The following is a 17572-nucleotide window of genomic DNA, read 5'->3' as shown; positions in this document are numbered from 1 at the left end:
CTTTGACTTCATATGGGGTGCCCATTTCGTTCATCATTATTCCTCGTAAGCCTAATATGGCCTCCCCCCCCCCCCCTTTAAGGGGCTCCTTATAAGCCAACGGTTCTTCTTTTCAACTCCGTGCACAACATAGCAAAATTCCTTAGCATAAGTTTTCCTTTCATTCTCCGTCGATATCCTGACATAGGAGATACCATTCATGTTCATATACATATACACATATAATTAGTATCAACTGACCCGCAAATTACCTTCAGACGCTATTCAAGCTTATCCAAATTCCAAAACTGCACTGCACTTTCTGTCTCTTTTCCAGTCTAGCCTGTCGCATTCTATGTGACCTCGTATGGTTTCCCAACCATTCCGTATACATTAAATTTCTCTTGGATTACTCCAACTCCTGACCTGCTGCTCACATCTGAATTTTACAAAATTTTTAGACAACTTCCCAGGGGGTCACCCATCATGAAATTGCCCCCGTCTGAGCACGCTTAACTTCGAAACTTTGATGGATTTCGGTGCCTTAGGCCGATATAATCGCGTCCACTTTCCCTTATAACCTTTATTACCTAATCCGGAGCACATCAAGGTCTCACAGATTCCGAGACATTTCTGTAACCCGTTCTATCCTTGCAATTACCATTTTACCCTTTTCCAACCCTTACTATTCGAAATTCACTTACACACTACAAATATCAACAACATCTCACGGATCGTACATATATATAACATGTTCCAGCCGGCCAGGGCCTTTATATATCGCTTCACATCGTATCATATCATATTACCTCATATCAGACCATATCATGTCATATTATGTTATATCATGTCTTGTTATATCATATCATATCGTATCATATCGCGTCGCGTCATTTCATATGGGATCATATCACATCATACCAAATCACTGTCGTACAGGGCTTCCGGTTTCTAATACCAGAACGAACATGTCAAAACTTACCTCCGTGGCCTTCCATATCATTATTCACCTTTTCCCCAACGTATGTAAGGCTTACATTTGGGGTCTCGTTTCCCTATATCGGGGCTCTATCGCACGATCTATGGCACAAAGAAGGTCAACAATTCCTAGATACCCCGTAGCCTCCTGTTTATAAGTGTGGCGCGCTACACACCCATAAACAAGACTCTACCGGGCACGACTTTGCAGACAACCCTTAGACCGACCTGCTCTGATACCACTTTGTCACACCCCGACCTTACTAGAGTGTGATGGGCACCCGACCCTTACTTAGGGCCGAGCGAACCCTCAGACTCTTGCCGCACATAAAAGTGCGTCACACTTTTTAAATCAAATCAGGTAAAATACACAATAATTTTTTTTTTTGAAATATTCTTTTCAGAAATATTCCTTCTCGAATCTTCCAAGCGAACAAATCTGTAGTCATACACCATTCAATACACAACACAGACCAACATATCGGCTGACGGATCCGCTTACAGACTGACACACCATACCCACGACGCTGTCTGCAAAGTCTCTATCATATATCAGACATCACAGCACACATACTCTGACTCGGCAGCACTCCAGGAGCAAATGGAGTTTGCCATCTTCGCTGGAACATCTTCTATAATATCTTCAACTCATCTGGGAGTACCTGCGCGGCATGAAACGCAGCCCCCGAAGAACAGGGGGTCAGTACGGAATATGTACTGAGTATTTAAGGCATGAAATACAGAAAGCAGAACCATAGTCGAAACAAATAGTACAAGGGTAAGCATATTGTCCAGATTGCCGAATTACTTTCTTCTCAGACACAGATCATATAGACCAATACAGATCATACAGGCCGACACAGATCGTACAGACCAATACAGATCATACAGACCGTACAAATCATACAGAGCATATAGAATGCTGACATACTCACTTCCCAGACACAGATCGTACAAACCGTTATCAGATATCAGAAGGAGTGTGGCACGTACAGAACGCACAGATAATGTCATACGTCAGACGGAGTTCAGAACGTACCGATTGCTCCGATGATGTCATATATCGGACGGAATACAGAACGTACAGTATACTCGGATAATGCCATATATCGGACGGGATACAGAATGTACAGATTACTTAGATGATGTCAGATATCGGACGAAATACAGAACATACAGAATACTCAGAGGATGTCATATAGCAAACGGAATACAGAATATACGGAAGGTCAGAATGCTTACTCTCCAACACAAGTCATGCATATCGGGATTGGATATCATATCACATACGCGGTAACCCCGGGGACATATACCACGCCGGGACAAATACCATAACATACATACGGTAACCTCGGGGACAAATAACACACCGAGGGACCGGTGAACAATGCCAAGGGATGCGCACGATAACATAGGAACGTGGTCGCCACTCCTACCTTTGGCGCCCCAACACATCATATTTATGAAAATTTGCTCCGATCTCCGTCACACATCATAACATAACCACGGTACTCGGGGGCGGACAGATAACACGGCACCCCGAGCCCGGACACATCATACTTCATAATATATCCTCGGTAACCGGGGACGGACATATTACACAGTACCCCGGAACCGGACACATCATACTCCGGAATTCATATATGGAACCCGACCCTCAACAGAGGACTCGGCGAACCATCCGCACGATACATACCGGCCCGGGACTCGGTGAAGGAAATCATAACATATGCACGAGCAGAATAGTGAGAAACCACATGCATAGAAATCAAGACTCGACAGACCAGTGTACTTACCGATACCTGGAGGCTCGGAACAGATTTCAGGTCAATCCGGCGTAGTATGAGATTGTTACGAGCGTTCGAAGTACAGAACGCTTTATAAGCATTTCAGAAGCCTTTTTCGGGAAATCAGAATCATAGTCATATCAGACACCTTAAGATGTCCTTACGAATCAGATCAAACGGAGATTTTGGAACCATACTTACGTATAAGAAAATTATAGACGTCTTGATACAGAAACCTCTTCGAACATTTCAGAGCAATCCGAGATCGTATACGGAAGTTAGGGACATTAAATCTTACAGAAGTTCTCGAACCAGAATAAACATATCAGAATGCTCTTATCAGGATACTGATTTCAAAATTCTCATATCAGGATACTTATATCGGAATACTTATATCAGCATTCTTACATCAGAGTACTTATATCAAAATACTCATATCGACACACTTATATCAGAAGACTGATATCAAAATGCTTATATCAAGACACTTATATCAAAATACTTATATCAGAATACCTATATCAAAATACGTATATCAGAATACTTGTACCAAAATACTTATATCAAAATACTTATATCAAATACTTATATCAGAATACCTATATCAAAATACGTATATCAGAATACTTGTACCAAAATACTTATATCAAAATACTTATATCAAATACTTATATCAAGGGATGAACTAGGATCACAAGCTCAGGTCAAGAAGTGAATTAGAATCTTAATCAGACTCAGCATCACAGAACAGAGTTACCCCAAGGCAGCATATCACATTATACCTTACTTGGCTCTAGGACATGCCAAAGAAAGAAAGGGTAAGCCTTACATACCTGCGCCGCGACCAACTAGTTACGCTTGTGCCTCCAACTTGTTAATCTACATTCAAGAGGATTCATCCAGTCATTAGATTCGTTGTCACATACTTGCCCTCATCTTTCAAACACATTCACTTATATTCTGCCAGAATTTCGGCAGCATCTCCCCTGTAAATGTACCAACCCCGAGAATATGGCTCAGCCCAATTCAACAGCAACAACAATACCAACAACCATTCCAACAACAATATGTTTCCTTCTTTCAATTTCATCAAATACATCAACAACCACATTTTACAACATCATTCGTGCAAATGTAAGAACTATATTATCAATATGCTAACTACATTAGCTTGCAAACGATCCCAACTTCAACTTGTTTTACCCAATACCTTCATTTCCATCACATAATCTACAACACAACCACCAAATTACACCAAATAAAATTTATTCATTCCTTGCCAACAATACAACCCATATTCGGCCATGACCACTATCCCACAAATTTCATGATTTTTCATTCATTTTCACACATTACAACAATAACAAAAATACTAAATAACATTAATTCATTATTTCTACAACATATGGCACAAGTCACGGCCACAACAACAACACATGGCCACAACTTCAACATCAAACTTCCATTCATTTTATTCATTTCTACACATCACAATATGCATAAATCATCCATAAAACATGTAAGGAAGATTAAACCTCACCTCTTCCATTGGATTTCTTCACTCGATTAGGCCCCCTAGTCACACAAACGGATGTTTTTCTTGCTTCAACAACCCTTCCATGTTGACGAGGACCTTCCAATTGATATGAAAGCTTGAAGAAAACAAATTTTCATGATCACTTTATGGGGCTGGTTCGGCCAGCCCCTCTTGGCCGTGCCTCCTCCTCTTTTTTTTTCTTCATATTTCTTGAACTTTCTCAAGTGGAGAATGATGAAAGCTTGCTTGACTTAGTCATCCATACATATATATCTAAAAAAAATGTGCACATGACCGTGCACATGCTCCATGTCTTTTTCTTCTTTTCCTTTTTTGTTTTCCAATTCTCTAGAATTTTCTTAAAGATGAAAATGATAAAGATGACTTAATAAGCCACTCCTCATAATTCTTCTTAGATGTGGACTATGGCCCACAAGTCATGTGCATGGCCACATGGCTATTATTATTATTATATTTTTTTTTCATGAAATAAAATTTCCAAAACTTCACTTTTGGCCCCAAATTTCCATGAAATGTCTAACTTCCATGATTCACTTTTATCCCAAATTTTTCCTTAGTGTCTCCATCCCATGAAATCATAAGCGACTTATGTCTTACAACAAAGTCGGAAGAATAGCCTTGTCTTTAACTTGTCGCAACCAACTTAAAATACTCTGGCGTGCAAAACGCGGGGTATAACAGACGTATGCCATAAAACAGCCTGCGCACTGTTTTCTAAATTTGTCAACCAACCAAATTTGCTATATAAATATTTAATAATTTTATTTCCATATAGAAGCTGAAATTAACACTTACAACAGCAATAACCACATCCTCCACATTTCACAAGTTAAATACATTTATTTTCATCCAAAGTTTTCTTCAAATCTCGTTCCATAATTCACAGCACTAACAAACGAATTTATCATGCTATTCCCTCCGTTCTAATCCGTTAAAACTCTAAATAAACTTGTTAATAATGAAAAGGAACCTTATTCATACCTTAAGCATGCAGCCACCACGTTATCACTCTTCTCCTTGGTTGATTTTTAGCTCAATTGGTCAAAATTGGTTTTTTCTTCTCTCCAAGGCTCTTCTCTATCTCTTTCCAGCATTTTCTGGTGTTCTTGGTCTAAAAAATTAGGAGAAAGGACTGAAATTTCACTTAAATAGGCATGGGTCATGGGTCTAACCCGGTTGGGCCCGGATTGGGCCTAGCCCACTGACCTTTCTTCCTTAAAACGTCTGTATCTCATTATCCCGACGTCGCCTATGGACCCACAACCTATGGTTGCAAATATAATTCAATTATCTACAACTTTCATTCTTGGAGTTTTCCCAAATTCCCAAATACCGATGGGGTTATGGCCTCCCGAATTCAGACCACCCAAAAACGTAACTTAAAATTATTTGGCTCAAGGGTCCTTCTTGATTTGTGTTTAACTTCACATATGTGATTCATATAACTTGTCACATGACCCTAAAAAAAAAAATCTTGACGTGTGGACCCCACCTCGGCTTACGAATAATCCGACGTACAAAAATACGGGATATAATACTATCGACGTGAGTTTAAATTATGTAGCAACAACATGATTGTCAATTTTTTTTGAGGAAGCACGTGTCACGCTCATGCTCTGAAAATGCGGGGTATAACACATAACTCCGAGAGACTATTCATATTAGCTTCTTACGTAACCAGAAGAGTTCAGAGTATCCTTTCCCGAGTTTTACATGCATGTACACATACTATATTATATATGGATCGGGCCGTACGTTCCTCGGCACTAACATATTATATTTGTGGATCGGGCCGTACGTTCCTCGGCACTAACATATTATATTTATGGATCGGGCCATACATTCCTCGGCACTAACATATTATATTTATGGATCGGGCCGTACGTTCCTAGACATAGGTGTGGGTTGTGTATAGATGTTGTTCGGCTGGTTGGCATGACTTATATGTTGGGACGTTCCCATTCGTAGTGGCAGCCTTGCCAGCTTACGTATATACATATTTTGGGATGTTGTATGTAGTGGCATCCTTGTCGGCTTGCGTATGTAAAGTTGGGACGTTCCCATACGTTATGACAGCCTTGTCGGCTTGTGTGTTGTGTTATCTTTTGATGGTTATGACAGGAGACAGGTTGCCTTGATATATGTATATGTGACAGTTCCGAGACAACGTTTCATTTTTATAGGTTCCATATTATGTTTGGTTGTGGAATGATTATAGATAACCGGTGTGTACACGAGTGTCCAGCTCAGGCACTAGTCATGGCCCACGGGGTTAAGTCGTGACGAAAGTGGTATCAGAGTAGTTCATCCTCGGAGTGTCTACAGATCGTGTCTAGTAGAGTCTTGTTTATCGGTGTGTTGTGCACCACATCTATAAACAGGAAGCTACAGGACATTTCGGATGTCATCCTTCCTTTTTATCTTAGATCGTGCGATAGAGCTGTATTATCAGGATAATCCCTTCCTAACAAACTGTTATGTTTACAGCTATGCCTCCAAAGAAAGCAACAGCTGCCCAGAAGGGCAAATCGGTAGCAGGGGATACTAGCCAGACTCGGAGAGTTACTAGGGCTCGTGCCCAGTTTATGCCTAAGATTGTGTTCCAGTCTGCAAGTTCTACTACACCGCCACATCCAGAGGAACCTAGGGCAGCGACAGCTCCGGTCAGGGGGCGGCTCCACCGCCAGTTCCCGAGGTCCCAGCACCTGAGCCTCCAGCTCCTCAGCCAGGGGCGGAGGATAGAGCCATGAGAGATGTAGTTCAGTTGCTCACCAGATTAGTGGCAGGACAGGCTCGCAGGCATTGATTAGGGGTCGACCAGATGGATAGACATGACAGTTTGAGAGCCTGTTACTTCCTAAGCTGTAACCCTTTAGAGTTTTTCAATTCGAAGACCGAGGATGACCCGCAGGAGTTCGTTCGGCAGATGCAGCGTACGTTGCCGATTATGAAGGCTTCTGAGACTGAGTCCGTTGAGTTATCCTCATATCGATTGTCGGATGTAGCTGTCAATTGGTATGAGTCGTGGGAGTTATCGAGGGGCGAGGATGCTCCTCCAGCAGTATGGGATGAATTTGTAGAGGCCTTCCTTGGCCACTTTCGGCCTCCAGAGATGCGGCGAGCTAGAGCTGATAGATTCTTACAGTTGAGACAGGGGGCAGGAGTGTTCGAGAGTATAGCCTTGAGTTTGACTCATTGGCTAGATATGCACCTACTATTGTAGCTGATATGGCTTATAGAGTGCATCGCTATATGATGGGGTTAGATAGTTATTTGGTTGATGGTTGTATGGAAGTGGCCCTCCAGCCAGGTATGGATATTTCTCGGGTACATGCATATGCACAGGGGGTGGAGGATCGACACAGAGGACGCCTGCCATATGGAGATTATGATAGAGGCTAGCATAAGAGGGCCAGATCGGCCGGTTATCCTGGCGAGTTTCGAGGCGGGCAGCCTCAGCAGCATATTAGATATCCATCCCAGCCAGCACAGAGTGCACCTCCGCAGTTCACAGGTAGAAGGTTTGACAACACAGGGTATTCAGGAGCCGATCAGAGCTCTAGGGCTTCGGGTTCGCAGATGAATAGAGGTTTCAGTCAACCGAGGCCACCTTTGCCTCGGTGTTCTCGGTGTGGTAGGCATCATCTTGGGTTATGTCAATGTGCTGCATGCGCTTGTTTTTCTTGCGGCCGTCAAGGCCATATTATGAGAGAGTGTCCGTATAGGGGCGGTTCAGGTGGTATGGCTCAGCCTACTGGGTCGGTTGCTGGTTCATCTTCTGCTGTGGCTATACGCCCTATGGGGTAGGATATTCAGACACCAGCAGGCCGTGGTAGAGGTCGTGGCGGAGCTTCTAGTTCTAGCGGTCCTTCGAACCGCATATATGCTTTGGCTAGTAGAAAGGATCAGGAGGCGTCACCAAATGTGGTTACAGGTATACTATTGAAACTATCATTTGAAAATCGAGACATATATGCATTGATAGACCCAGGTTCCCCATTATCGTATATTTCTCCCTTTTATTGCTAGTAGAATAGGAATAAAACCTGAATTGATAGAACCATTTGAGGTAGCTACACCGGTAGGAGATTCTGTTGTAGCAAGGCAAATATATAGAGATTGTTTGGTGATTATATATAGTCGTTGCACCAAAGCAGACCTGATAGAGCTAGATATGACTGAGTTTGATGTTATTATGGGTATGGATTGGAGTAAGTGGAATGTGGCCTTGGGTGAATTGCTACATTGATTACATTACTCGAATAAAAATTATCAAATAAGATTTTGTACTATGTATCGAAAGGTTCTCATCGCTTCCTGACTTTGATTAAGGTTTGTACGTGGATAATCAAGTTATAAGTTATAGAGAAAGACGTGAGTATGGTACAGTATACCAAGTGAATTAGAAGAAGGATCGAGTGAATTTGAGATTAGAAACAGGGACATAGAGCGGAATATAAATGGATGATGGTATAAGTACACCCTTAAGGGGGGAAGCGGACAAAAAAACTGTAGGTATAGGATGGAAACAATTGACACAACAATATATTTGATATGGATATCTAAATGTCAGGTGAGATCTCTTGCCGAAACAAGTTAATAAGATCTGAAATCCAACAATCAATGGATAGAATTCAGGAAGGTATTTGAGACAGTGCTGAGAATTATTGGTAAAGATTTGGGATAATACGACATTAGAAATTGGATGCTTATAAAAAGGAAGAATACGACAAGAAGATGGTAACGAGTAACTTAAGAAATATTATAAAGGATAGCAATGCAATACTGGATTAGAGGTTAAGACGTTGGCAATGGGGTTACTTGCTAATGATACTGTAACTTATAAGTGACAAAGGAGAGAGGATAGGAAATCCCCTATAGTAGGATATGAGAAAATCAAATGGTGAATAAGGAAAGGGAAAGGAGCATGAAAAGATAGACCGAAACTGAGTTTTAGTACAAATAAGATATGTAAAACAGGATGAACCAGGAGAAGGAAGAACTATGACTAAGATTTGATGCACTTTGTACGAATTATACAAGAATAGTTATGCGATCTACGAATATTTGTATACTAAGGATGAGACCCAGTAAGTAGTTGATAAGAAGGGTAAGAATTCAGTAACAAATATGCGGTTGTAATATTTTGGGTACATCAAAGAAAGGTGTAAGATGGTTTGAGGCAAAACTACAGAGATGAATGTAGTACTGAGGGCAAGAGCCATAGTTGAGCCTTGATATCAATGGAAAGAGATAAGAGAAGGATATAGGGTCTGCATAAAGACTAGCGTGGCGACGCTAAAGTATTTTCCGGGCTGACTTGAGCACCTACACATACTCGTGTAAAGATTGCAATAGGATGTGTGATAGGAGAACTAAGAGCAAATTTGAGTAAAGGGAGTCACAAATAGAGAAAAGACACGAGTTAATATGCCTAAAGTATTGCCAGTTAGGGTAAAGGAAATTACGAAATGATTTAACCGAGACAATTGGAACAAGCGGGTTACTGGTTACTGGATGACAGTGAAGTTATAACATGAGGGAACCCTAGCGCTATTTGAAACCCTAAAGATCGAGATCAAGAAGTAAAAGCAAGTGATAGCTAAAGAACTTTAAAAGAAAGTCAGAAAGTGACATGTGATGCTGAGGATTTCAGAATACGGACAGTCACAGCGGAGTAAAGCAAGGATATTGGAATACAAAAATGTTACCCTCTGGGAAATTTCATTTTATCCGTAAAGTCTGTGAGGGGTCTAAAAATACCAGAGGTATGAAATACTCTAAGAATTACAAAAAGAAAAAAAAAACGATGAGGGATGTCTACGCGTTACAAGATCTTGTTTAAAGATAAGAAGGTAAAGTGAAGTGAACGATACATCATCTTAAGGGAGTAATGATAGAAAAAGAAAGAGTTGGGTCCGAATCAATCGATGACAATACAACTGAACAGTATGCAGATAAGAGAGATAGTAACACTTCAGCAGAACAGTTCGAAATACAGTTGATAATCAACTGTGAAATAAAGAGGAAAGCAAAGACAACGACGTGGAATAATTACCTTGAGGAGCAACAAAAGAAGGAAATATTACAGGAATGATTCCGTAGAGACCTGAAATACATTATGATAGATTAAAGGAAATCAACCAACGAAAGAGTCATGTGAAGAGTGTAATTCAGTGAAAGGACGTTTAAGGAAATATTGGGAGTTCACGACCAGTATAACATTCGAGGACGAATGTTCTAAAGGGGGGAAAGATGTTATACCCCGTATTTTTATACGTCAAATGATTCGCAAGCAAATCGACTTAAGTTAAAGACGGGATAATTTTCGGACATGAAATAGGAACCTTTAATTTTCAATTTTAATTAGTACACAAATTGTTTATAAATTTTATTTAGTGTAGAAATATTATTGGAAATTAGGGACTAATTAATTGTGATTAGATTATTAATTAAGAATTAGGGATTAATTAAAATTAATTAGCCTAATTACTATAGTGGGCCACACCCGAATATAATAATAATAATAAAAAAAAAAAAGGAAAATGACAATTCAAGAAATATTTTGGTGAGTCATTTAGTAGGGGGGGGGGGGGGCACGTGTCAATTTAAAGGGGACCATATATACATGGTTAAATAATGAACAAGCAAACCATTTTTTCCATTTCATTTCTTAGATCAAGTTTAATATATATATATATATATAAACCTCCATGGCTGCTCACGGCCAGCCATGGTGTTGAAGGAAAATAATTAATTTTGTTTCTTAGTTGATCAAGTTCAAGTACATTACAAGTTCAAGGAGGCGATAGCAACATTGGATATTGAGTTGAGGAAGAAGAAATGAGAAATTGGAGCAATTAAGTGTAGAAATTCCTCCGAGAAAATTTAGGTAAGATTTTCTTATTTTGTGGTGTAATTTTATTAATAGTGATGTAATGGAATTATTAAAATTGGATTGGACGAGATTGGAAGTAAGAAAATGCATAAAATTGTTGTTATATATGAAATTGTGGGTTGAAATGGATTCAGAAAGGTTGTTGAGTTGCTAGGATTGTTATGGGCTGAATTGTAAGAATTTTGTATGTATATCTATGTTGTTGGTATTTCTGTGATAACAGGAGAATAATTGAAAATTCGGGTTAAGCGAATATATAGGGGAAATGCTGCCCGATTTTCGTTAAGTCCTTAACTAATGAAAAACCCTAAACGAGAAAGTATGAGTTAAAGAATAAGTTCTATAAGTGATAAGCTACGGAATTACTAACTAGAAAGTATAGTACTAACGATAGCGTTACTTCTATATTAAATAGGCTAAAGGGGCGAGGAAGCGAACGGGTTTGCGATTAGTCGTTAACAGGTATGTAAAGTTGTCCTTTCTTTCTTTTGGCATGTCTTAGATTTAAGTGATGAATGATATGAGCTTTGGGGTAATCCTATTCATAAGTCTTGAGTATGATTCATGATTCTTATTCACTTCTTGATGTTAGAACTCTTAAGTGATTGAGCTTCCTTCTTCAGTTTGCTATACGTTAGATAACAGTCGATATATATAAGCTCTTATTCCTAGAAACTCTACGATAACTAATGTCCTTAACTTCTATAAGCCGTTTCATACTATATTGACATATGTCTGTGGTTCCAAAGACTCTATTCTTGGAGAGTGTAGGGATATTTGTATCGTTGGCCTCTTATGTTTTATGTCCATAACTCCCAGAGACTTTTCATATTAGCTTCTTACGTAACCAGAAGAGTTCAGAGTATCCTTTCCTGAGTTTTGCATGCATGTATATGTACTATATTATATATGGATCGGGCCGTACGTTCCTCGGCACTAACATATTATATTTATGGATTGGGCAGTACGTTCCTCGGCACTAACATATTATATTATATATGGATCGGGCCGTACGTTCCTCGGCACTAATATATTATATTATATATGGATCGGGCTGTACGTTCCTCGACACTAACATACTATATTATATATGGATCGGGCTGTACGTTCCACAACGCTATTAGTTACATTATATTCTATACCTATCATACACCGTAGAGCCAGTTTCTGTCATATAGAGTTATGCAGATATTCTCAGATATTAGCCACAGATGCATTCTATTATTGAGGCTGGTTTTCGTGATTCATCTGTACTTAATGTTCTTATGCTTTACATGCTCGGTACATATTCCGTACTGACCCCCTTTCCTCGGGGGGCTGTGTTTCATGCCCGCAGGTGCAGATACTCGCTTTGGTGATCCGCCAGCTTAGGACTTCTATTCAGCTGTTTTGGAGTGCTCCATTGTCCCGGAGCCTAGACTTTTGGTACAGATCCTTTATATATATATATATATATGTGTTTATCCAGGGGTACGCCGGGGCCCTGTCCCGTCATATGTTACTGTTGATACTATTAAAGGTCTGTAGACATATGTGTGGGTTGTGTATAGATGTTGTTCGGCTGTGTTGGCATGACTTATATTTTGGGACGTTCTCATTCGTAATGGCAGCCTTGCCGGCTTGCGTATATACATATTTTGGGATGTTGTATGTAGTGGCAGCCTTGTTGGCTTGCGTATGTATAGTTGGGACGTTCCCATACGTTATGACTGCCTTGTCTGCTTGTGTGCTGTGTTATCTTTTGATGGTTGTGACTCCTCAGGAGACAGGTTGCCTTGATATATGTATATGTGACAGTTCTGATACAACGTTTCATTTTTATAGGTTCCATATTATGTTTGGTTGCGGAATGATTATAGATAACTGGTGTGTACACGAGTGTCCAGCTCGGGCACTAGTCATGGCCCACGGGGTTGGGTCGTGACAATTAAGGTTCATTATGCCATTACAAAGATATATAATTTCATAGATAATCCTGAAAATGTTTCCACTTCTTCAAACAAGATTCCATTGTCATAGTTCATTATAAAACGTCAGTACCAACAATTAACCATCATTATTGATCATCTCTTATGGAAGACAATGATTATGATTTCATATATGTATATAGAGGATAATACAATCATGGATTAATGTGAGTTTATCCCCTCACGCACATCAACCACAATCAAGCATGAAATAGAGTTCAAAAGCCTGAAAAGTTGACCTTTTTATTCAATAAAGAACTTTTAAAAGGAGATATACATTCAAAACAAGGTTCCAAAAAGAGACATACAAATCACCTTTATAGTCAAAAAGGATTTTTTTAAAAGGGACATACAAATCACCTTAATAGTTAAAAAGGATTCTTTTAAAAGAGACATACCTTAATTAAGTATTACGTAATTCAACAATTTACTTTTACAGCAAAGAACACCCAAAACCCTAGCTTGATGTCACGACCCAACCCCGTAGGCCACGACTAGTGCCCGACATGGGCACCCGTACATACTTACTAACTATATCACACTTGCATTTACATATTATGAATCTCGTGCTTACGAAATCATAGACATATCATTTAAATCGTTACTTATATTATAATACGTAAATCGGTCACGTTAACATAATATAGGGGAAAATCGAACGCAACCCAAATAAACATTACTAACCAAGCGCGACCCATGACCCACATACATGTCGACAAGCCTCTAATACAGACAACGGAATCATATGACGGGACAGGGCCCCGCCGTACCCCAGAATAATCATAAACATAAAATATGTCCAACAGAAAGATTTGTACCAAAAAGATGGGCTCCGGATCAAAGGAGCACTTCAGACAGCGGACTGTATATCCTAGGCTGGCGGATCACCGCAATAATCGTTTGTACTTGCGCGGCATGAAACGCAGCCCCCGAAGAAGAGGGGTCAGTACGGAATATGTACTGAGTATGTAAAGCATGAAATATAACAAACAGAACCATAATCGGAACAATAGGTACAGAAGTAAGCACTTTACCCAAATTACCAAAACGTTTACCTTCCAGTTCGGATCGTGTACGCCGATATCATAGAACAGGAAAAGTGCAAATCCAGAACACCAAAATACCAGAATATCAAAATGCTTGTCTCTTCCAGACACAAATCACATATATTGAGGTCATATGTTAAAAGGAGTACAGAAAGTACAGAATGCACAGGTGATGTCATATGTCAGATAGGGTACGGAACGTACCGAATGATCCGATGATGTCATATATCGGACGGAATACAAAACGTACAGAATGCTCAGAGGATGTCATATACCAAAATCATGTGTCATGTATGCATATAACAGAACCCGGCCCTACGATAGGGGGCGCGGTATAACAGAATCATCATATAACAGAACCCGGCCCTATGGTAGGGGACGCGGTGAACAGAATTATCAATGCATGTTAGAATCATGTAACATATATGCAGATAACAGATCCCGGCCCGTTACTGAGGGACGCGGTAAATCATATGTCATGTATGCCTGTAACAGAACCCGGCCCTCTGCTGCGGGACGCGGTGAATCACATATCATATGCCATCCTGGCCACCGCCCCGTCATCATATACATAATATAACAGAACCCGGCCCGCAGGGGAGAGGGACGCGGTGAACAATGCATAGAGGTGCACGATAACATAACAGAACCTCGCCCGGGCGCAGTGAATAACATACTGAGGCTTGCACGAACAGAGCAGTGAGAAACCACATACACACATATCCAGACTCGAGAGATACAAACACTTACTGACATTTGATGATTATAAACATATACCAAGTCGATCGGAGATAATAGGTGAAAGTTACGGACATTTTTATCACGGAACTTTTACGAACGTTTCAAGGCAAATCCAAATGACAGATCAGTTCAAAGGAAGTGGACGATAGTCATAATACATATATATATGCCCTTTTGGATGGCACGATGGATGGTATCAGGATAAGGCCTTCAGAATCATTTTACATATCCAAATACATTATAAGACTCATTGGAGTAATTACAACACTTATTGTTTGGTAAACGGAATAATGATCAAAAGTTTCCTTTGAATACCGTGCGAAAGTAAGTCCAGAAGAGTGGTACCAAAGACATACTTATATACAAACATACTTATCGACATCTGAAGGCTCAGAAACAAATCTCGGGTCAATTGGAATTAGTATACAAAAGTTACGAGCCTTTGAAGTACAGAACGTCCAATAAGCATTTCAGTAGCCATTATTATGTCAAAATCCCTTTTAGGATATCGTTACGAATCAAATCAAATAGAACTTGGAATCATATACACATATCAAACATATCAAAGGTTCGATGGGATAACCGGATGGATTATCATGTCAAATATCTTTCGGATGTTCTGACGGATTATGTCAAAGCAAAACTTTTAAGATCGTTTCTACATATCAAAATATATCATAGGACTTACTGGAATAGTTAAAATAACTATCGTTTAATAGTTGAGGGAGTAGCTAAAAGTTTCCTTTAATTATCGCTCAAAAACAAGTCAATAACACAATAGGGGCGGATTCGGAAATAGTGGGCCCATCTCGGTCAACCGAGGTGGCGGACACAAATTATGTGCATTAAGCCTTAGGGAGTCACTTACGAAAGTCTTAGGGTAATTCGGTTCCACTTGTGAGAGTTATAGATGTTTAAGTTATTTTTCCAACAAAGCATAAAGAACATAATTCAATTCCATTGAATAAAAAGGGGTCAAATTCAAACTCGGATTTCTAGGAATAGAATCATCCCCGAGGCTCGTGTCCAAACCTATTATGTCTAAGACATGGCAAAAGAAGGAAAGGTAGAGCTTTACATACCTTTTGCGCTCCTTACGCTACCCCAAATTTAAATCCCGTTTACTCCAAAATCTACAAATGGTCATATTTACCAAACATTAATTAGAGCCTTTAGGAATTCAATCTTGAGTTAACATTTGCCTACAGAAATTTCGGCAGCATTTCCCCTGTACATACAACATCCCCGAGATTTAACTCGGCCCAAATATCAACAACAATACCAACAACAATACCAGTAACATCAACAATCAATGTAAAACATATTCTAACACACGTAGTCTTCTTTTCTACATGGTGCGATAGCTTCCAATCCAACTTCACATTTTCCAATCAATAGCAACATTTTCATATTCATATACTAATTTAAGATCATTCAAATACAACCCGAGAGCATTTCATATTATTCTACCAATATATACCAAAAATTCCACCGAAATCATAATTCACCCGAAACTTCCAACCTTCGACATAACTATTCACAACATATTTTTATCTTCCAATTTCATTAACAACAATCACAATTGCACCTTAACAATTCCATTTCTAGGGTTACATAATTTACAACAAAATCACAAAACATCCTACACAACCTTACTACAATTTTTCCATACCAATTAGAACAATACGTCTTTCATTTACATTACAAAGGCCATAACAACACAGCTAACATGCTAAATAAAATCAACTCATCTCCCCTTCACCATATGGCACCCCACGGCCACAACACACACACACACATACACGGTTTGCACACCACACACAACACTCCTAAAATTTTCAGTAAATTCTACTCACTATGACAATATGAATTTTCCATAAAAAGAATGTAATTCTTACCTTTTCCTCCAATTTCTTCACTTGCCACCAAAATACTTTCTTGCCACGAAAATTATACCACGTTAAAGAGGGTCTCGAGCTTAGTAGGAATACAAGAAAATTATGATTTTTGGACCAAAAGTTGAAGAGCAAAAACTTTTCCTTTTCTTTCTTCAATGGCCGAATGGCCTTTTATTTTTCTCTCAATTTTTTTGTATTCTTGAAACTTCTTAGAATGAAAGAATTGTAGCTCATCTCCTTATTTAACACATGGTTAATATTTCCCATGGGCTTGGGCCTTCAATGGCCGGCCACACTATTTTTTTGGGCCTTAGTTTCTCTTTTTTTTTTCTAGCCCAATTAATTATGGGCCCTTTTTGTAATTCCCGAAACTAATTTTCGAAATTCCAAATTTTGCCCTTGGCTTTCCTCGATATATCCGCATCAATATCTTTCGTGAACAACATATATATATATTGGCTAAAATCAAAATATTGCTTTATCTCATACAAGTCACACTTATTGGAATTTACTCGAACGTTCAAAATTACGGGATATAACACTTGAGTTACCTGGAGAAGGATTACTTTGCAAACCCTAGGTTTTTCATTCAAGTATCATGTTAAGAATCATGGGTTTAATGTTAGGATTGATTAATACTGTTAAAGATGTTCTTATCTTAAGGTTTGGAGACTTGGAGAAAAGGTTTTGGTCCTTAGGGTTTATGAGAGTGCGAATAAT

Source organism: Lycium barbarum, chromosome 8 (assembly GCF_019175385.1).
Source record: "Lycium barbarum isolate Lr01 chromosome 8, ASM1917538v2, whole genome shotgun sequence".
In the NCBI taxonomy this organism is placed as follows: Eukaryota; Viridiplantae; Streptophyta; class Magnoliopsida; order Solanales; family Solanaceae; genus Lycium; species Lycium barbarum.
Note: the sequence above shows the minus strand (reverse complement) of the source record.